The sequence below is a fragment of the Tachyglossus aculeatus genome, unplaced genomic scaffold (genome assembly GCF_015852505.1).
Source record: "Tachyglossus aculeatus isolate mTacAcu1 unplaced genomic scaffold, mTacAcu1.pri scaffold_176_arrow_ctg1, whole genome shotgun sequence".
Classification (NCBI taxonomy): domain Eukaryota; kingdom Metazoa; phylum Chordata; class Mammalia; order Monotremata; family Tachyglossidae; genus Tachyglossus; species Tachyglossus aculeatus.
This window is the reverse complement of record NW_024044897.1, coordinates 302,286-324,995: the sequence shown is the minus strand read 5'-3', so window position 1 is coordinate 324,995 and position 22,710 is coordinate 302,286. Positions and strand designations below refer to the sequence as shown.

Here is a 22,710-nt window from a genome sequence, read left to right as displayed (position 1 = left end):
GGCAAGTCACTTAACTTCTCTCAGCCTCAGTTACCTCATCTGTAAAATGTAAAATGGGGATTAAGACTGTGAGCCCCACGTGGGACAACCTGATCACCTTGTATCCACCCCCCCAGTGCTTAGAACAGTGGTTGGCACACAGTAAGTGCTTAACAAATGTCATTATTATTATTATTATTATTATTAAATGGGAAGAAGAAGTGTCATCTCCATTTTTACGGGTGAGGAAACTAAGGCACAAAAAAGGTAAGTAACTTGACCAAGGTCACCCAGCAAACATTAATCCTCGTTGCCATGGTTTTGGATCACACACTCTCATGGGGAGCTGAGCAGATATGGAACCATCTAGAGAAGTAGTATGGTCTAGTGGAATGAGCCCGGGCTTCAGAATCAGGCGACCTGGTTTATAATCCTACTTCTGCCCCTTGCTTGCTGTGTGACCTTGGGAACATCACTTAACTCCTCTGGGCCTCAGTTTTCTCATCTACAAATGGGGAATAATCAATTAATCAATCAATTGTATTTATTGAGCCCTTACTATGTGCAGAGCACTGCACTAAGTGCTTGGGAAAGTACAGTACAATAGAATTGGCAGACACATTTCCTGCCCTAATATTTGTTCTCCCTCCATGAACCTCACATGGAGTAGGGACACGATTGTATCTTATCTCTCCCAGTACCTGAGACGCGGTAAGCACTTAGCAGATCACACAATTTTAATTGTTACTTGTCTTCACCCTTCTTACTGATTCTAGGGCATGTCTCCCCATTTAGCTTTTTTGGATCTTGTATAATAATAATAATAATGGCATTTATTAAGCACTTACTATGTGCAAAGCACTGTTCTAAGCACTGGGAAGGTTACAAGGTGATCAGGTTGTCCCACGGGGGGCTAAGAGTCTTAATCCCCATTTTACAGATGAGATAACTGAGGCCCAGAGAAGTTAAGTGACTTGCCCAAAGTCACACAACTGACAATTGGCAGAGTCGGGATTTGAACCCATGACCTCTGACTCCAAAGCCCGGGCTCTTAACAACTGAGTTCTTGAGTACTGGGAGAGGAGCGAAAACAAGAAAGACAGAGTGAGCTGATTAGGTGTGAGGAATTTCTGTTTGATTCAGAGAGGAATGGGCAACACTTGGAGGTTTGGGAGGAGTGGGAAGATGTGCACTAATATTCTCTCTTTGTATTGGTTGCTTTCCAGCTGATCTCTTGGTGACCCCGCCACTTCCTGTTGATTGACATGTAGTTAAAATGGTGCTTCTCACATAAGGGGCCAGCCTAGTGGGAGCTATAGTACTAATAGTAATGATCATAGTAATAATAATATAATAGTAATAATTATAATAGTAATAGTATTAGTAATAAGAGCTTAGTAACAGTGCTCTGCACACAGTAAGTGCTCGATAAATACGATTGAATGATCAAGTGTTTATGCTGCACAAAGCACTGGGAAAGAATATATTGGTGAGAATTAGATCCGGTCCCTTCCCACCCCTCAGAGAGCTCCCCACACTCCCACCCTAAGTCCTGGATCTGCATCAGTCATGCTCTGCCACTTGCCTGCTATGTGACCTTGGGCAAGTCACTTAACATCTCTGTGCCTCAGTTTCCTCATCTGTAAAATGGGGATTCAATACACGTTCTCCCTCCGACTTAGATTGTGAGCCACATGTGGGATAGGGACTGTGTCTGACCTGATCATCTTGTGTCTACCCCAGCAGCACTTAGAACAGTGCTTGGAACATAGTAAGCACTTAACATCTACAATCATTATCATTGTACGATCAAAGTCCCAACAGGGACCAGAAAACAGGTCTCCCCCGCATGTGTACTAGGCTGAGCAGACACGCTAGGCAGCTGTGGGGATGCTGGCGGAGGAGGAGGATGAGGTCAAATGAGCTCTGCTTAATGGGCCCTGTAGCTGACCCCCTCTGTGAGGCATAACTAGGTGGGCTTCTGGCAGTAGTTACAGAAAGTATGCGCTCCCTTCCTCTCCACCCCTGGGAGAAGCAAATCCATCCCAAAGAGTCCCCTCCCTCCTTCTCTCACCCACTTACCGGCTCAGCCGTTTGATTTGTTTTAGGTCTGCAGGTTCTCTTCCTTCCCTGAAGCCTGTCCCATCCAGCCTGGTCCCGTGTCCATCACAGTGCCCCCATCTCCCCCCCGCTGCCCCCTTGTTATTTAGGATCCACTTTCCTCCGACTGACTGCTGGCCCTTAGTGGAGTGATTACCAGCCAAAGCTTTGATTCAAGTGGTCCATATAACACCGAAAAAACAGGACTTTGACCAAGTCAGTTGCTTGCTTTGCATCCCTGGCATTCCCACCTCCCTGCTTCCCAAATGGAAGCAAAATAAATAAATTCTCTCCTTCTCCTTCTCGCTCTCTCATCCCACCTTCCTCTCATTCTTTTTTCCTCTCTCTCCTTCATCTCCCATTCCTTTCTTTCTTTCCTTCTTCCTTTTCCTTTGTCTCCCTCTTGTTTCCCTCCTCTCTTCCTTTCTCCCTCTCTTCCACCCCATTTTCCTCCCCCACTCTCTCCCTCTTTCTCCCCATCTTCCTTTCTCTCTCTCTCACCTTCCTCCTCCTCCCCCTCCCCATCTCTCATCTTCGTCTCCTCTCCTTTTTCTCCCCTGCTCTTTAACCTTGAAGTATTGATTTATAAATACACCTACATGCTGAAGTAAAGCAATCAGTCATATTTATTGAGCACTTACCATGTGCAGAGCACTGTACTAAGCACTTGGTAGAGTACAACGCAATAGCTTTCAAGGAGTTTACGATTAAGTAGGCTAATAACAATAATGATGGTATTTGTTAAGTGCTTACTATGTGCAAAGCACTGTTCTAAGCGCTGGGGTAGATACAAGGTGATCAGATTGTCCCATGGGGGGCTCCCAGTCTTAATCCCTGTTTTACAGATGGGTAACTGAAGCCCAGAGAAGTTAAATGACTTGCCCAAAGTCACACAGCAGACAAGTGACGGAGCCAGGATTAGAACCCGTGACCTCTGACTCCCAAGCCCGGGCTCTTTCCACTGAGCCACGCTGCTTTTTAATGTGTACAAATGACTCTTGGAAAGCTTGGCACGATTGGTGCACTTTTTTTTTGTCTCTTCTGCCCAGATAGGTTGCCCACTCTGCCACCGACTGAAGGTTTTATAGATAAGACTGGAAAGAAGAGGATTAGGGGAAAACATGTGCACTCCTGGCAGAGGAGCTTCTCAGCTTCCGGAGGATATACTTGGCAATAGGTACCCGGGCATCTGTGCTGATCAGCAGCAAAGGGCAGAGCAAAGGATAACATGCAGACAGAAAAGATGTAGCGTTAAGTATCACAGCACTGTAATCTGTTTGCACACTTAACGAGACAACGGTGCTACAGTTCATCCAATAAAAAGTAATGAAGCAGGTGACCAGGAGCAGGATGGTGTGGGAGGCTCTGGTCTCCACAGAAGATTTTGGGGAGAGGCCGGTGCCACGGATGTGCCGGACTTGCTTGCGGTGTCGGTAGAGCACAATCACCATGTAGCCGCTGGCCCAGCTCATGAGACCCATAAAGAGGAGGTCTCGGAGAGCCATGGCATTTAAACACACAATGCTAAGTACACCAGTACCCCTCGGTAAGATAGAACAGGTTTTTGAAATTAAAGTATATTTTGAGTCACTGACATTTCTGGAGAATTGACTGGTTAAGATACTGCCTAAATAGATGAAGAAGTTGAGGATGCAGAAGAAGATGAGGGAAGGGATGATGTAGTTGGGGGCTCTGGGTTTGAGTTGGCCCCAGTGGCAGGTGCTGGGGCTGATGGTGATGGCCTGGAACATGCTGAGGAGACACGTGATGCAGATAGAAAGAGCACGGGACACTCGGTTAACAAAAAACAATGCTAGGCATCCAACCTCATCCACAGTGTTCCTCATGCCAAAAGATGCCATAGCCATTGGGACCCCACGGGTCAAAAGCACTATCGCATTAGCCAAGGTTAGGAGGGTGATGATCAGGTCTGTGGGCTTCTTCTGTTGGGATTGATACAGAAATATGTTGCCGTGGATCGTGAGCAAGGCCGAGTTCCCCAGGATTCCGATGCCAGTCTGACAGGTGAATAAAACTCCCCAGATCAGGTCATTTGAAGGCATTGTCCTGATTTCTTCAAAACTGCAGAAGCCTGAGAATACAATTGAAAAATGGAATCCTGGCTCCACCACGTCTGCTGCATGACCTTGTGCAAGCCACTTAACTTCTCTGAGCCTCAGTTACCTCATCTGTAAAATGGGGATTAAGACTCTGAGCCCCACGTGGGACAACCTGATCACCTTGTATCTCCCCCAGCACTTAGAACAGTGCTTCACACATAGTGAGCACTTAACAAATACCATCATCATCATCATCATCATTATTATTATTACGAATGCCACTGAATGATTGTTCAATTCTCTTCTGAGTAAGGGTAGTTGGAGCTTCTTAATTTGATTCATTCCACTAAGATTGTAAGATGTCCGAGCAAGGGATTGTGTCTACCAATGCTACCGTACACTCTCAAGCACTTGGTACAGTGCTCCTAACACAATAAGCACTTAATAAATACCGTTGATAGATTTGGAATGGTATTTATTGAGGTCCCACAATATGCACAGTGTGAAGCATTTGGAAAGGTAAACAGAAAGGAGAGATATGTCATCTGCCCACCAGGAGTTTGCACTCTAACAAAAACAAACAGAAAGAGATCTATTCCAGATTTTCCCACTCCATCACATGTCTTCAGAATTCTCTCCCAGTTTTTCACCAAACTCTTCATTTGTGCTTCAGACTGACTGCTCACTCTTCGTTTGAGAGGAAAATAAAGAAAAGGGGGAAGTGGGAGGGAGGCAGTGTAAATGAAGGAAAGAGAGAAGAAAGGAGAAGGGAAACAAAGATGTCTCTCACTGTAGCAAGTTATGGAGTGCGTAAGAAGTGTAGTTTGTGTTTTTCCAGGACCCCTACTTGGAGTGTTCATGGCCACTGGTCAAGATTTCAAGCTTCATAATGATAATAATAATTGTGATATCTGTTAAGCACTTTCCATATGGCAGCACTGTAGTAGATATAGTTAGCTGGGTTCAAACACAGTCCTTTCATTCATTCATTTTATTCATTCAATCGTATTTATTAAGTGCTTACTGTGTGTAGAGCACTGTATTAAGCGCTTGGAAAGTACAATTCGGCAACTGATAGAGACAGTCCCTACCCGGCAACAGGGTCACAGTCTAGAAGGGTGAGACAGACAAAAAAACAAAAAAAGTAGACAGGTGTCAGTACCATCAAAATAGATAAATAGAATTACAGATATTCACACATCATTAATAAAATAGAGTAATAAATATTTACAAATATACACAAGTGCTGTGGGGAGGGGAAGGGGGTAGGTCAGAAGGAGGGAGTGGAGGCAATGAGGAGAGGAGGAGGAGCAGATGAAAAAGGGGGGCTCAGACTGGGAAGGCTTCCTGGAGGAGGTGAGCTCTCAGTAGGGCTTTGAAGGGAGGAAGAGAGCTAGTTGGGTGGATGTGTAGAGGGAGGGCATTCCAGGCCAGTGGTAAGACGTAGGCCTGGGGTCGACAGTGGGACAGGTGAGAATGAGGCACATTGAGGAGTTGAGTGGCAGAGGAGCAGAGGGTGCGGGCTGGGCTGCAGGAGAGAAGGGAGGTGAGGTAGGAGTGGGCGAGGTGATGGAGAGCTTTGAAGCCAATAGTGAGGAGTTTTTGCTTCATGCGAAGGTTGATAGGCAACCACTGGAGATTTTTGAGGAGTGTAGTGACATGTCCAGAGTGTTTCTGTAGAAAGATAATCCAGGCAGAAGAGTGAAGTATAGACTGAAGTGGGAAGAGACAGGAGGATGGGAGATCAAAAAGGAGGCTGATGCAGTAATCCAGTCGGGATAGGATGAGAGGTTGTACCAACAAGGTAGCGGTTTGGATGCAGAGAAAAGGGAGGATCTTGGCATTGTTGTGAAGGTGAGACTGGCAGGTTTTGGTGACAGATTGGATGTGTGGGGTGAATGAGAGAGCAAAGTCAAGGATGACACAAAGACTGTGGGCTTATGAGACCGGAAGGATCATAGTGCTGTCCACAGTGATGGCAAAGTCAGGGAGAGGACAGGGTTTGCAAGGGAAGATAAGGAGCTCAGTCTTGGATATGTTTAGCTTAAGGTGGCGGGCGGACATCTTGGTGGAGATGTCTTGAAGGCAGGAGGAGATTCGAGCCTGGTGGGAGGGAGAGAGAACAGGGGAGGAGATGTAGATTTGGGTGTCATCTGTGTAGAGATGATAGTTGAAGCTGTGGGAGTGAATGAGATCAAAGGGAGTGAGTATAGATGGAGAACAGAAGGGGACCAAGAACTGACCCTTGAGGAACCCCTACAGGATGGGGATGGGAGGGGGAGGAGGAGCCCATGAAGGATACTGAGAATGTACGACCAGTGTTATAAGAGGAGAACCAGGAGAGGAGCCAAAGTTGAATAATACGTTGAGGAGAAGGGGATGGTCCACAGTGTCTAAGGCAGCTGAGAGGTCTAGTAGGATTAGGATAGAGTAGGAGCCATTGGATTTGGCAAGAAGGAGGTCATTGGTGTGCTTTGAGAGGGCACTTTCGGTGGAGTGGAGGGGATGGAAGTGAGATCGGAGGGTGTCTAGGAGAGAGTTGGAGTTGTGGAGTTCGAGGCAGCGAGTGTAGATGATTCATTCTAGGAGTTTGGAAAGGAAAGGTAGGAGGGAGATAGGGCGATAACTGGAAGGGGCAGTGGGGTCAAAAGAGGGTTTTTTTTAGGATGGGGGAGATGTGGGCATGTTTGAAGTCAGAGGGGAAGAAACCATTAGAGAGTGAGCAGTTGAAGATTGAAGTTAAGGAGGGGAGGAGGAAAGGGGTGAGAGTTTTTATAAGATGAGAGGGAATGGGGTCCGAAGCACAGGTGGATGGGGTGACACGTGAGAAGAGGGAGGAGATCTTACCCGAAGATACTGCTGAGAAGGATGGGAAAGTAGAGGACAAGGTTGAGAGAGGGGGGATGGAGAAGGAGCAGGGGTGAATTTGGGGTGCTCAGACCAGAACGTGTTAATTTTCCTAATGAGGTAGGTGGCCAGATCGTTGTGGGGAGGGATGGAGGAGGGGGAGGAACAGGGGGCCTGAGGAGGGAGTTAAATGTCCGGAACTGATGGGCATGGGTGTCAACAAGGGAAGAAAACTAGTTTGCTCTCAGTCTTAGTAGGTGGGAGAATGGGTATTTCATCCCCATTTTATAGATAGGGAAACAGGCACAGAAAGTTTTACTGACTTTTCCAATGTCACACTGCAGGCAGTGGCAGACCCAGGACTCGAATCCAGGTCCTCTGACTCCCAAGCCAGTGCTCTTAACACTAGGTCACCCAGACAATGCTGTGGTAAAACCATTCTGGAGTGAAGACTGGTTAAGTCAGAGGCATGATCAGGGCAGTCCGTGGAGAGGCCTTTTTATCCTGTAGATGGTTTCTCCTTTGCGAAATGTTTTGGCCACAGCAGCCTTCCCATCGCTAACTTAATGTCCCGGTTCCTCAGGCTGTAGATGAGGGGATTAAGGGTAGGGGGCACCACAGCATAGAACACAGACACCAGCAGGTCCACTGCAGAGGGAGAGTCTGATATTGGCTTTAAGTAGGCAGAGAAGGCAGATGTGACAAACAGAGTGACGACGACCAGGTGGGGCAGACAGGTGGAGAAGGCTTTGGAGCGGCCCTCCGCCGATGGCATCCTCAGCACAGCCAAGAAGATGCGGACGTAGGAGCACACGATGAGCATGAAGCAGAAGACAGATAAGCTGATGCCGATGTCTAAACTCACATCTTTTGGGACATGGTCAGTGGAACATGAAAGTCTTAGCAACTGGGGACCATCGCAGAAGAACTGGTGGACAATGTTGGAGCCACAGAAGGATAGAGAGAAGGTACTGGCTGTGTACATGATGGCACTCAAACAGCTGCCGAACCAAGAGGCAGCCAACATGCGTACACAGGCCCCGTGGGGCATGATGATCTCATAGTGCAGGGGACGGCAGATGGCGACATAGCGGTCGTGGGACATCACCGTGAACAGGGACAACTCTGATCCCGCGAATAATAATACGAGGAATACCTGGGCAGCGCAGCCCAGCAGAGAGATGGAGTTGACATTCGTGAGGGAATTGAGGATGGATTTGGGGACTGTGACGGAGATGTAGCCGAGGTCAACGATGGACAGGTTCTTGAGGAAGAAGTACATGGGGGTGTGGAAGTGCTGGTCAACGGTGGTGACGGCAATGATGAGGAGATTCCCCATCAGGGCTGCCAGATAGACCAGAAGGAACAGGGCAGCATGGATCAGCTGCCACTTCCGGATGTTGGAGAACCCCAGGAGGAGGAATTCTGTCACCGTCGTGATGTTAAACATTGTCTGGGAGATGTCATGAGCTGCCTGTGAGAGTGAAGAATGGTGCAAAGTCAACATCCCAAACTGAGCATCTTCTGAGTCTGCTATTAGTGTTGGGGGTTTTCTGGAGAAGAGCTATTGCCAATCTCATGAAAATTTATGTGGGGTGACAGGAGGCAGGAGTGCATTTTGGCCCTGATACGACAGCAAAAAATAATAACTAGAGTACCTATTAAGCACTTTCTATGTGCCAAACACAGTTTTAAGTGCTGGGGCAGATACAAGATAACTAGCACCTCACAATCTAAGTAGGAAGGAGAACAGTTCTTAATCCCCATTTTACAGGTGAGGAAACTGGGGTCCATAGAGTTTGAATGACTTGCTACGATCACCCAGCAGGCAAGTGGCAGAGTCATGTTAAAACCGAGGTCCTCTGACTCCAAACCTCGTGGTTTTCCAATAGGCCATGCAGCTACTGTAGTGATACTCCTAGACCCACCATCTTCAAAAACCCTAGTAAATCACACACTCTCCAAGTAGCCTCCGCTGATTATACTCTCATTCCCCCACTCTTTGGCCTTCTCTTCTATGTCATGTATACACTTGAATCACTACCGTACCCTTTGAGTATGTTTTGTCTCACTCCACCCACAGACACAAAGCACTTATATCATATCTTTATTTGCTGTCACTTCCTCTCCCTGTAATTTATTTTGATGCCTGTCTCCCCCACTAGTATGTTAGCTCCTTTTTTAAAAATGGTATTTGTTAAATGATTACTATGTACCAAGCGCTTTTCTAAGCACTGGGGTAGATGTAAGGTAATCAGGTTGCCCCAGGAGGGACTCAGAGTTTTAATCCCCTTGTTTACAGATGAGGTAACTGAGGCACAGAGAAGTTAAGTGACTTGCCCAAAGTCACTAAGATGACAAGTGGTAGAGCTCTTTGAGCGCAGTGGTCATTTGCACTGTAATTTTCCAAGCACTTAGTACAGTGCTCTGCACATAGTAAGTGCTCCTTAATATCGTTTCTTTGTTGATTCATCTAAGCATTAGGGTCTGTAGCCTTTAAGAACTTTTATATTCACCCTACTCCCAGTCGCACAGCACTCTGTCCATAACCTTATACTCTGCTGCTTCCCCTATCTGTAATTTATTTTAATATTTGTCTCTTCTACTAGTCTATAAACCCCTTAGGGGAAGGGATCTTATCTACCAGCTCTATTGTGCTCTTTCCAGTGCTTAGTACAGTGCTCTGCACTAACAAGAACTTAATAAATACAATTGATTGAGATAGGATGCCAGGTAGAATCTAGATATATTTCCATGCCAGTGATCAGTACTTATTTACTGCACCCTCCCACAAGGTCATCCACTGCCTTTCATTGACAGGGATCATGGTAAAGAGTAGACCTCCTCTCAAAATCTAAACCCTCCACCAGTGCTTTTCAACCCATCTTCTACCATTCACTTCCCAGTGGCTTCTTATACATTGCTTGTTAAACATGCTCACATATTCCCTATCTTAAAAAAACCCTCTTTGTCCTCACAACAACCACCAACTATTGTCCTTTCTTCCTTCTACCATTCCTCTCCAAACTCTTTGAACAAGTTATCTGCTTCCTCTCCTCCAATTCTGTCCTTGATTCACTCCATTCTGGTTTCTGCCCCCTTTGTTCCACTGTAACTGCCTTTTCTAAGGTCACCAGTGATTTCCTTTTGCCCAATCCAACGGCCTCTATCCTAATTCATTCATTCATTCAGTTGTATTTATTGAGCGTTACTGTGTGCAGAGCACTGTACTAAGCATTTGGGAGGTACAAGTTGGCAGCATGTAGAGATGGTCTCTACCCAGCAACGGGCTCACGGTGTAGAAGGGGGAGACAGACAACAAAACAAAACATGTGAACAGGTGTCAAGTCGTAAGAACAAAAAGAATGAAAGCAAAATTCATTCAATCGTATTTATTGAGCGCTTACTGTGTGCAGAGCACTGTACTAAGTGCTTGGGAAGTACAAGTTGGCAACACATAGAGACGGTCCCTACCCAACAGTGGACTCATAGTCTAGAAATGCATATCATTAACAAAATAAATAGAATAGCAAATATGTACAAGTAAAATAGAGTAATAAATACGGACATAAATACAGGTGCTCTGGGGAGGGGAGGGAGGTAGGGCGGGGGGATGGGGAGAAGGGGAGGAAAAAGGTGGCTCAGTCTGGGAAGGCCTCTTGGAGGAGGTGAGCTCTCAGTAATTATTCTTGACGTCTCAGCTGCCTTCAACACTGTTGACCACCCCCTCCTTCTGGAAACATTATCCTACCTCGGCTTCACTGACACTGTCCTCTCCTAGTTTTCCGCTCCTTTCAGTTCTCATTCACAGGCTTCTCTTCCTCCCAACCAATAAATGTGGAGTACCTCAAGGATTGGTTCTGGATCCCCTTTAATTCTCCAGATACACCCACTCTTTTGGACAATTCATTTGCTCCCATGACTTCAACTACCTTCTCTACATGGATGATTCCCTAATCTTCCTCTCCAGCCCTGACTCTCTCTCCTTCTCAGCAGTCTCATATTTACTCATGCCTTCAAGACATTTCTATTTGGATTTCCTGTTGTCACCTCAAAGTTAACAAGCTCAAAACAGAACTCTTCATCTTCTGCCCCAGACCCTGTCCTCCCCCTGTCTTTAGGATCAATGAAGACAACCCCGCTATCCTTGTCTCAGAAGTCTGTACCCTTGCCATCATCATCAACATCTCTCTCATTTAACCCACATATTCAATATGCCACCAAATCCTGCTGGTTTTACCTTCACAACACCACTAAAACCCATCCTTAACTCTCCATCTAAATTGCTGCTATGTTGTTCCAAGCACTTATCGTAGTCTGACTCGATGACTGCAGCAGCCTCCTGGCTGACCTTGCTGCCTCCTGTCTTTCCCCAGTCCAGTTCATACTTCACCCTGCTGACAGGATCATTTTTCTAGAAAAATGTTCAGTCCACATCTCCCCACTCCTCAGGAACCTCCGTGGTTTCCCACGAACCTCCGCATCAAACAGAAACTTTTACCATTGGCTTTACAGCTCTCAATCGCCTTGCCCCCCTCCTACCTTACCTCCCTGATTACCGACTACAATCCACCCACACATTTTACTCCTCTAACGTCAACGTACTCACTGCACTTCAAACTCACTTACCTCACTGTCAACCTCTCACCCACATTATGTGTCTGAACTGGAGTGATCTTACTCTTCATATCTGTCAGACGATCGATCATTCTCCCCTCCTTCAAAGTCTTATCACAAGCACATCTCCTCCAAAAGGTCTTCACTAACTAAGCCTTCAATTCCTCTTCTCCCACTCCCTCAGCATCACCCTTGCACTTGGATTTGTACCCTCTCTTCATCCCTCCATCAGCCCCACAGCAACTGTGTACACGTCTGTAATTTATTTATTTATATTAACATCATTCTCCCGCCCCAGACAGTAAGCTCGTTCTGGGCTGGGGATGTGTCTTTTTATTGTTATATCATACACTCGTAAATGATTAGTACAGTCCTTTGCACACAACAAGTGTTCAATAAACGTGAATGATTGATTAACTCATTGATTGGTCTCTCCAGTCCTCAAAAATCTCCGGTGTTGCCCATCTAACTCCGCATCGAATCGAAATGCCTTAGTCTCAGATTTCAAATTCTTAATCGGCCCTGCCCTTCATAACTTACCTGGCTGATTACCCAATACAACCCAGGTTACGCACTTCACTACTCTAATGCCAACCAACTCATTGCATCTCGATTTTGTCCACCTCACCTCTGACCACTTGTTTATATCCTGCCTCTAGCCTGGGACTCTTTCTTGTTCATATCTGGCAGACTCTCATTCTCCCTATCTTCAAAGCCTTATAAGAATCTCACCTCTTCCAAAGGCCTTCCCCTCTCAAGCCCTCATTTCCCCTGCTGAGGACCAGAGGGGGGTCTCTCCCCACATCTTATTGATAACTTGTGTTTTGCTCAGCATTTACCATCGTGTTTGGAGTGAATGCTTGATCAATCCCATGCATTTCAGGAGGAACTCACTGACCTGGGGTGGGTTCGTGCTTAATTGCCCCTGCTGTTCTCCTCATCCTGTGGGTCTGCAGGCCATTGATCACATCTTGTGGAGGTTCACTAAAATAATATTGATTTTAAAAATGATAGATCTTCTCCTGGGGCTGGACTGTCCTGTGACTGGCACAGCCTTGTCCACCGCAAATTCCCAGAAGTGGGAGTTGTACAAGTCCCAAAGGGTTTTCAGAGTTCAGGCACGTGCCAACGGGGCAGGCCACCTGGTTTCCCAGGGCACAACCAGGGAGGAACTGGTTCTGCCTTCTCCTCAGTCTCAGATTTACCATGATTACATGATACTTCAGTACCTTGAAACAAACCCAGCAGACACAAGACTGACAAAAGCATGGCAAGGAGGGACCATGACTCTTCCCTCCCAGACTGAAAGCCCCTTGGGGTCAGAGATCATGTATATTAATATTATTGTACTCTTCCAGTGCTTAGTACAGTGTTCTGCCCACAGTAAATGGTCAACTAGTAGGTTTGATTGATTGATTGATTGATTTCTGAGGACATCCTCCTTCACAAACAGTTTTCAAATGCAGAGCCTCTCTAGAACATTGTGCCTGTATTTCAAACCCCTCTTCACTGACAAGTAAACCTTGGCATCATCCTTGACTCCTCTCTCTCATTCAACCCAAATACTCCAATCCATCACTAAATCCTGTCGATTCCACCTTCACGAGATCACTAAAATCTGCCCTTTCCTCTACATCCAAACTGCTGCCACATTAATCCAATCACTTATCATTTGTCTTCAAAAATGTTTAGTCCATGTTTCCCCACTCCTCAAGAAACTCCAATGGTTGCCTATTCACCTCCGAATTAAACAAAAACTCCCCATCATAGGTATTAAAGCACTCAATCACCTTGCCCCCTCCCTACCTGACTTTACTACTCTCCTACTACAACTCAGCCTACACAATTTGCTCCTTTAATGCTAACCTTCTTACTGCACCTTGACCTCATCTTTGTCACCACCAGCGTCTTGCCCATGTCCCACCTCTGGCCTGGAATGCTCTTCCTCCTCATATCAGACAGAAAAATTATTCTCTCCACCTTCAAAGCCTTATTGAAGGCCCATCTCCTCCAAGAGGCCTTCCCTGATGAAGCCCTCCTTTCCTCTTCTCCCTTTCCCTTCTGTGATACCCTGACTTGCTCCCTTCATTTATACCTTGATAGCAGCAGACTGCATGGTTCTCTGTGTTTGCTGCAGGACACAGGAGCTCAACTCAGACTGCGGTTTGGACAGGAGAAAAGGAGGGAGCAGGGAAAAAGCTGTTATGGCAACCCAGGGATGCCCCATTTCAGCAGAAGCTCTCGGTGCTGGACTCCTTGGCCCCTGGGGTGGGCGAGCACCATTGTTGTCTCCACAGGAAACAGCCCAAGGCTCCCCTCTTTGTCATGGAACTTGAACCTGAGGAAGCCAAGGGTAGCACACAGTAACAAGAAACAGATAAATACAGGACAACCACAGTCACACAGTAGAGAAATTGAGAAGCAATAGGACAAATAGGACATATAGGACAAATAGAGAATTGAGAAGCAGCGTGGTTTAGTGGAAAGAGCACGGGCTTTGGAGTCAGAGGTCATGGGTTCAAATCCAAGCTCAGCCACTTGTCAGCTGTGTGACTTTGGGCAAGTCACTTAATGAGCCTCGGTTACCTCATCTGTAAAATGGGGATTAAGCCTGTGAGCCCCACGTGGGACAACCTGATCACCTTGTAACCTCCCCAGCGTTTAGTACAGTGCTTTGCACACAGCGATTAATAAATGTCATTATTATTATTAGAAATGACACAGTTGTCCTTTTCACACCTGGACAGACTGGAGTGGGAAAACCACACTTTCTTTCAGCAGGTTCGTCTGCCTGCCACCCTCTAAATGTGGGAGTCCCTCAAGGATCGGTTCTAGATCCCCTTTTATTCTCCGGATACACCCACTCCCTTGGATAATTCATTTGCTCCCATGACTTCAACTACCTTCTCAACATGGATGATTCTCCAGCCCTGACTCTCTCCTCAGCAGTTTCATATTTATTCTTGCCTTCAAGACATTTCTATTTCTATTTCCTGTTGTCACCTCAAAGTTAACAAGCTCAAAACAGAATTCCTCACCTTCTGCCCCAGACCCTGTCCTATCCCTGTCTTTAGGATCACTGAAGACAGTACCACTATCGTTCTTGTCTCACAAGTCTGTACCCTTGCCATCTTCATTGACATCTCTCTCATTTAACCCACGTATTCAATATGCCACCAAATCCTATTGGTTTTACCTTCACAACACCACTGAAACCCATCCTTAACTTTCCATCCAAATTGCTGCTATGTTGATCCAAGCACTTATCATAGTGTAACTTGATGACTGCAGCATCCTCCTGGCTGACCTTGCAGCCTCCAGTCTTTCCCCAGCCCAGTTTCTACTTCACTCTGCTGACCGGATCATTTTTCTAGAAAAATGTTCAGTCCACATCTCCCCACTCTTCAGGAACCTCTACTGGTTTCCCAAAAACTTCCACATCAAACAGAAACTTTTACCATCAGCTTTACAGCGCTCAATCGCCTTGCCCCCTCCTACTTTACCTCCCTGATTTCCTACTAAAATCCAGGCCAGCACATTTCACTCCTCTCATGTCAACCTACTCACTGCACCTCAAACTCATTTACCTCACTGCCAACATCTAACCCACATCATGCGTCTGACCTGGAGTGCCCCTACTCTTCATATCTGACAGACAATCATTCTCCCCACCTTCAAAGTCTTATCACAAGCACATTTCCTCCAAAAGGTCTTCACTAACTAAGCCTTCATTTCCTCTTCTCCCACTCCCTCGACATCACCCTTGCACTTGAATTTGTACCCTCTCTTCACCCCTCCCTCAGCCCCACAGCAACTATGTGCATGTCTGTAATTTATTTATTTATATTAACGTCATTTTCCGGCTCCAGATGGTAAGCTTGTTGTGGGCTGGGGATGTGTCTGTTTATCAGTGTATTGTACTCTCCCAAATGATTAGTACAGTCCTTCGCACACAGCAAGTGTTTAATAAATATGATTGATTGATTAATCGATTGATTTGTCTCTCCAGTCCTCAAAGATCCCCAGTGGTTGTCCGTCCACCCCACATCGAATAGAAATGCCTTGCTCTCAGCTTTCAAGGCCTCATTTCCCCTAGTGAGGACCGGGGGGGAGGGGGGGGTCTCTTCGCCACATCTTATTGATAACTTGTGTTTAGATCAGCATTTAGCATCCTGTTTGGAGTGATCAACCCCAAGCATTTCAGCAGGAACTCACTGACCAAAGGTGGATTCGTGCTTAATTGCCCCTGTTGCTCTCCTCATCCTGTGGGTCTGCAGGCCATCGATTGCATCTTGTGGAGGTTGGCTAACTGTAAAATCATTTTGATTTTAAGAACCATAGATTCTCTCCTGGGGCTGGACTGTTCTGTGACTGACATGGTCTTGTCCACCGCAAAGTCTCAAAAGTGGGAGCTGTACAAATCCCAAAGGGTCTACAGAGTTCAGTCCTGGGCCAATGGGGCAGGACACCTGGTTTCAGAGATGGGGCAATTCCAAGGCACAACCAGGGAGGAATTGGTTCTGCCTTTTCCTCAGTCTCAGATTGACCTTGATAACGTGATACTTGAGCACTCTGAAGCCAATCCAGTGAACACAAGCCTGGCAAAGGCATGGCAAGGAGGGACTATGACTCTTCCCTACCAGACTGAAAGCCCCTTGGGTCAGGGATTATATCTATTAACTCTGTTGTACTCTTCCAGTGCTTAGTTCAGTATTCTGCCCACAGTAAGTGGTCAACTAGTAGGTATGATGGATTGATTGATTGATTTATGAGGACATCCTCCTACACAAACAGTTTTCAGATGCAAATCCTCTCCAGATCACTGTGCCTGTATTTCGAACACCTCTTTACTGACAAGTAAACCTTGGTATTATCCTTGACTCCTCTCTTTCATTAAACCCAAATATTCTAATCCATCACTAAATTCTGTTGATTCCACCTTCACAACATCGCTACAGTCTGCCCTTTCCTCTCCATCCAAACTGCTGCCACATTAATCCAATCACTTCTCCTACCCCACCTTGATTACTATATCAGCCTCCTTGCTGACCTCCCAGCCTCCTGTCTCTCCCCACTCCAGTCCATACTTTACTCTGCTGTCCAAATCAGTTTTCTACAAGAATGTTTAGTTCTTGTTTCCTCACTCAAGAAACTCCAATCATCATCATCATCAATCGTATTTATTGAGCGCTTACTATGTGCAGAGCACTGTACTAAGCGCTTGGGAAGTACAAATTGGCAACATATAGAGACAGTCCCTACCCAACAGTGGGCTCACAGTCTAAAAGGGGGAGACAGAGAACAAAACCAAACATACTAACAAAATAAAATAAATAGAATAGATATGTACAAGTAAAATAAATAAATAAATAAATAAATAGAGTAATAAATATGTACAAACATATATACATATATACAGGTGCTGTGGGGAAGGGAAGGAGGTAAGATGGGGGGGATGGAGAGGGGGATGAGGGGGAGAGGAAGGAAGGGGCTCAGTCTGGGAAGGCCTCCTGGAGGAGGTGAGCTCTCAGCAGGGCCTTGAAGGGAGGAAGAGAGCTAGCTTGGCGGATGGGCAGAGGGAGGGCATTCCAGGCCCGGGGGATGACGTGGGCCGGGGGTCGATGGCGGGACAGGCGAGAACGAGGTACGGTGAGGAGATTAGTGGCAGAGGAGCGGAGGGTGCGGGGTGGGCTGTAGAAGGAGAGAAGGGAGGTGAGGTAGGAGGGGGCGAGGTGATGGAGAGCCTTGAAGCCCAGGGTGAGGAGTTTCTGCCTGATGCGCAGATTGATTGGTAGCCACTGGAGATTTTTGAGGAGGGGAGTAATATGCCCAGAGCGTTTCTGGACAAAGATAATCCGGGCAGCAGCATGAAGTATGGATTGAAGTGGAGAGAGACACGAGGATGGGAGATCAGAGAGAAGGCTGATGCAGTAGTCCAGACGGGATAGGATGAGAGCTTGAATGAGTAGGGTAGCGGTATGGATGGAGAGGAAAGGGCGGATCTTGGCAATGTTGCGGAGCTGAGACCGGCAGGTTTTGGTGACGGCTTGGATGTGAGGGGTGAATGAGAGAGCGGAGTCGAGGATGACACCAAGGTTGCGGGCTTGTGAGACGGGAAGGATGGTAGTGCCGTCAACAGAGATGGGAAAGTCAGGGAGAGGGCAAGGTTTGGGAGGGAAGACAAGGAGTTCAGTCTTCGACATGTTGAGTTTTAGGTGGCGGGCAGACATCCAGATGGAGATGTCCTGAAGGCAGGAGGAGATGCGAGCCTGGAGAGAGGGGGAGAGAGCAGGGGCAGAGATGTAGATCTGGGTGTCATCAGCGTAGAGATGATAGTTGAAACCGTGGGAGCGAATGAGGTCACCAAGGGAGTGCGTGTAGATCGAGAACAGAAGGGGACCAAGCACTGAACCTTGGGGAACCCCCACAGTAAGAGGATGGAAGGGGGAGGAGGAGCCTGCAAAAGAAACTGAGAATGAACGACCGGAGAGATAAGAGGAGAACGAGGAGAGGACGGAGTCTGTGAAGCCAAGGTCAGATAGCATGTTGAGGAGAAGGGGGTGGTCCACAGTGTCGAAGGCAACTGAGAGGTCGAGGAGCATTAGGACAGAGTATGAGCCGTTGGATTTGGCAAGCAGGAGGTCATTGGTGACCTTTGAGAGGGCAGTTTCCGTGGAATGTAGGGGACGGAAGCCAGACTGGAGGGGGTCGAGGAGAGAGTTGTTGTTGAGGAATTCTAGGCAGCGCGTGTAGACAACTCGTTCAAGGAGTTTGGAAAGGAATGGTAGGAGGGATATGGGGCGATAACTAGAAGGTGAGGTGGGGTCAAGAGAGAGTTTTTTTAGGATGGGAGAGACATGGGCATGTTTGAAGGCAGAGGGGAAGGAACCAGTGGAGAGTAAGCGAGTGAGAGTGAGTTTCCTACTGGAAACTCTGGCTTGAATGTGGTGACTTGCAAGCTCCTTACACTCATCTACAAATGAACTCTCAGTGCTGTAAGTATTTTTATTTTCATCTCCTTGAAGACAAGCAGTGGGTCACTTGCTTTCCAACTTTGCCAAAACCTAGTTCAATACACCGCATCAAGTGGGTGCTCAATAAATACTTTAAAAAAAATGGCGTTTGCTAAGTGCTTTCTAGGTGCCAGGCACTATACTAAGCAATAGGGAAGATACAAGAAAATTGGGTAGACACAGTCCCTATCTCATGTAGGGCTCAGTCTTAATTCCCCTTTTAGAGATGGGGTCTTCCAAGGCACAGAGAAGCAAAGTGCCTTGCCCAACGTCACCCGGCAGACAAGGGGCAGAGCCAGGATTAGAACCCAAGTCCCCGAGCCCGTTGTTGGGGAGGGGTTCTCTCTATCTGTTGCCAAATTGTGCTTTCCAAGGGCTTAGTACAGAGCTCTGCACATAGTAAGCGCTCAATCAATACGATTGAATGAATGAACTAATAGCAGAGTCAGGATTTGAACCCAGGTCCCCTTACTGCTACCACTACTGTTTACCTCTCCCTGGGCTCAGACACACTTTTTCCCTGGAAGGTGATGGGAGAAGATTCCCTTCTCCTCCTTCCCCTCCAGCCCTCCACCAGCCAAGGTTTGCTCACTGCCTCCCCTGCCCCACCTTGGATACACACACAGCCCCCGACACAACAAAGCTGACTGTGGTTCTCAGAGGAAAATGAAAGAGACTGAAGTCTGGTTGACTCCAATTAATTTCTTGCCACTAGCTTCAAGGCTTTTGACCGGTGTTCTCCTCCGTGTTTCCCTTCCCTCTTCACCAACTCCCCTCCAGCCCTTAGAAACAGATCTTCTCCCTATGCCTCTCCAAGGACATTCCCTTCTCCAACACATGGCTTAGATCCTTCCTTCTGCCCGGATCTCCCTCTCCCTTCAAACTTGCCCAGATTAATGTTTCTTCACCCCATGCCATATCAGCCCACATACCACCCCTGCATTTACACATTCAAACTGCTCATAGCTCTTCTGTACCGATAGATTCACATTACTATCTAAGCAATTATTAAGCTGTGCATCCACCTATCCATTCTTATTTCCCCCTAGCTGTTAATTATTTTGGATCAGTCTAGCCCAGCAGACTGGTAAATCCAGGAGGGAAGGGATTGAATCTCTTACCTCCGTTGCATTCACCCAACATTCCTGCACTGAGATGTTGATGATAGTGCTGGTGGTCTACAACCGATCACACTCTCTCATTCCCTCCCTGTCATTTCCCACCAGAAACATTTTCTGACGTCCAGGACCCACTCCTGGCCGAAGTGCCGACACTGTGCTAAAGGGCCCCAGCCAGGCAAGCGGATTCCATTTTATCTGGATGGAGGTGGATGAGGAAGGGGAGAAGAGTGATGGTTAGGACCACTGTACTGTCAAATACGTACCCTCCTGAAAACCCATCTGCCCCTCTGGGGATGTAGCCCTAGCCCCAAAATCTAACACTGGCCCCGTGTGTGAGCATTTCCCCTGAATGGCTCTGTCTCTTGCATCCCCATCATGATCTTTGCCTCCTCCTCCTCCACCACCCCCCGGGTCACACTCACTGATGCAGCATAGGGCTGGAGGGCTCTGACCTCTGCTGGGTTGGGGTGGACCTTTCTCCACTCCAGTTCTTGGGTGCAGCGGGCTAGGAAGGAAAAGACGGAATGGCAACCTCAGCCCCTCTCTGATCTCCTATGGGCAGGGAGATGATCCCCAGACAGTCCCCCATTCCCAAAGATGAAGCAGCCACAATTCCGTGGGGAACCCCTGGGGGATCAACTCAGGTAGGAGCTCGTGATCTGGCCGATGCCAAAAACCTCTGCCCGTGAGAGCCCTGAGGTCCTGTAGAGATAAATGCCCAGTCCCTAAAGCTGCAGCAATTTTGCTGCACCCCAGGGTTCCCATGGAAACAACAGCATCTGCATCCCAACATCACAACTGCTTCTAAAGTTACTGACAATCTACATCAACTATGTGGTTTCAGCTTCACTTCATATACCACTTTAGACAATCAGTTTCTCATCAATCCATAAATTGATCGACTTCATTTTCTGACCCATTTTGATTTTAAAGCTCAAGAGAGCAAGAGATTCCTTTGGTTCCATCCTAAGATCCTCCCCCAGGCTGAGTGGGGTGGGGCAGGGGACTGAGGCTTGGAGAATAGGATGATGGGATGGAGAAATTCCTGCCTTGAGGAAGAATTATATGGAAATGGCTCCTCCTATTGTGATGATTTACTCTCCTGGGCTCTGGAAACTAGAGTTCCATCAGTGAATGTCTCTGTCTCCTCTCAAGATAAGACCTAGCCTTATCAGCCAACTGCCCTGACCTGGACAAATCCTGAATATCCCGACTTGTTGTTTGGGCCTCTGGGTCAGTGGTATATATCGTTATGTCTAAGGGCAATTCCTCTTTTAAGGGGTGGTAGGGGATTATTAGTACCTGAACACAGACATTTTGTCCCAGAATAGATACTGGGGGAATGTCCCTTTTAGGATCCTGCCCAGGGCAGCCTTCAGCTCCCTGTTCCTCAGGCTGTAGATAAGGGGGTTCACAGTGGGGGGCACCACAGTTTAGAACATGGAAACCAGCAGATCCAGAGCCGAGGGCGAGTCTGAAGGTGGTTTGAGATAGGCAAATATTCCGGTAAAGAGAAAAATGATGATGACAGTGAGATGGGGCAGGCAGGTGGAGAAGGCTTTGGTTCGGCCCTCGGAGGACGGCATCCTCAGCACGGCTGAGAAGATGAAGACGTAGGAGAGGGTGATGTAAATTAAGCAGACGGTATCAAAGATGAACCCAGCAGCCACAGTCACATCAATGGCAATGTGGACTTCAGAGCAGGAGATCTTCAGCAGAGGGGGAACGTCACAGAAGAACTGCTGAATAGCATTGGACCCACAAAAACGTCAGGGAGAAGGGAGAAGCTGAAAACAGGAGTCCAAACAGACCCCCATTGAGCCATGATGCTGCTAGTATGCAAACACAGGCTGTTTTGTTCATGATGAGCTCATAGCGCAGCGGGGAGCAGATGGCGGCATAGCGGTCATAAGACATTGCAGTGAGGAGAAAAATCTCTGTAGCGGCAAACATGACCAGTACGAAGAGCTGCGAGACACAACCCAGAAAGGAGATGGAGCTGTCACTGGTCAAGAAGCTGACGATGGATTTGGGTACCGTCGTAGAAATGTAGCAGAGGTCTATGAAGGACAAGTTCTTGAGAAAGAAGTACATGGGGGTGTGGAGACGCTGGTCGAGGGTGGTGACAGCAACGATGAGGAGATTCCCCAGAAGGGCCGCTAGGTAGACAAGGAGGAACAGCGTGGCATGGAGCAGCTGCAGCTCCCGGCTGTCAGAGAACCCCAGGAGGAGGAATTCACCCACCGTGGAGATGTTGGTCATTTCTGGGAGATGATGCTGACTCCCTGGAAAGGAAGAGGGGTACCTCAATTTAGAAACATTGGCATTCGCTCCAGGATGTAAGCTCCTTTTGGGCAGGTAACACTTCTACATATTATATTCATTCATTCATTCAATTATATTTATTGAGCGCTTACTGCGTGCAGAGCACTGTACTAAGCACTTGGGAAGTACAAGTTGGCAACATATAGAGATGGTCCCTACCCAACAACGGGCTCCCAGTCTAGAAGGAGGAGACAGACAACAAAACAAAACATGTGGACAGGTGTCAAGTCTTCAGAATAAATAGAAGTAAAGCTAGATGCACATCATTAACAAAATAAATAGAATAGTAAATATGTACAAGTAAAATAAATAGAGTAATAAATCTGTACAAACATATATATGGGTGCTGTGGAGAGGGGAAGGAGGTAGGGCGGGGGGGATGGGGAGGGGGAGAAGAAAGAGGTTACCCTCCCAAGCACTTAGTACAGTGCTCTACACACTGTAAGTCATCAATAAATATGATTGATTCCCATTTTAATAAATAAAGCAGTTGTATTCATTGATCACCTATAGAGTTCAATAGTTTACTGGGCGGTAGGTGTGATGACCAGAAATGGGCATCCTCACAGTAAATGTTTGGGGGTCCTTCTTAAGCGCTTTCTGTGCTGGAGGGGGCTAACCGGAAATCGATGTCCTCACAATAACCAT

General features: G+C 47.1%; 1 pseudogene; it reads right to left on the bottom strand.

Annotated features, from left to right (window-relative positions):
- LOC119923337 overlaps positions 1–22,710 on the bottom strand; it is a 37,673-nt pseudogene that overhangs the window by 2,527 nt on the left and 12,436 nt on the right.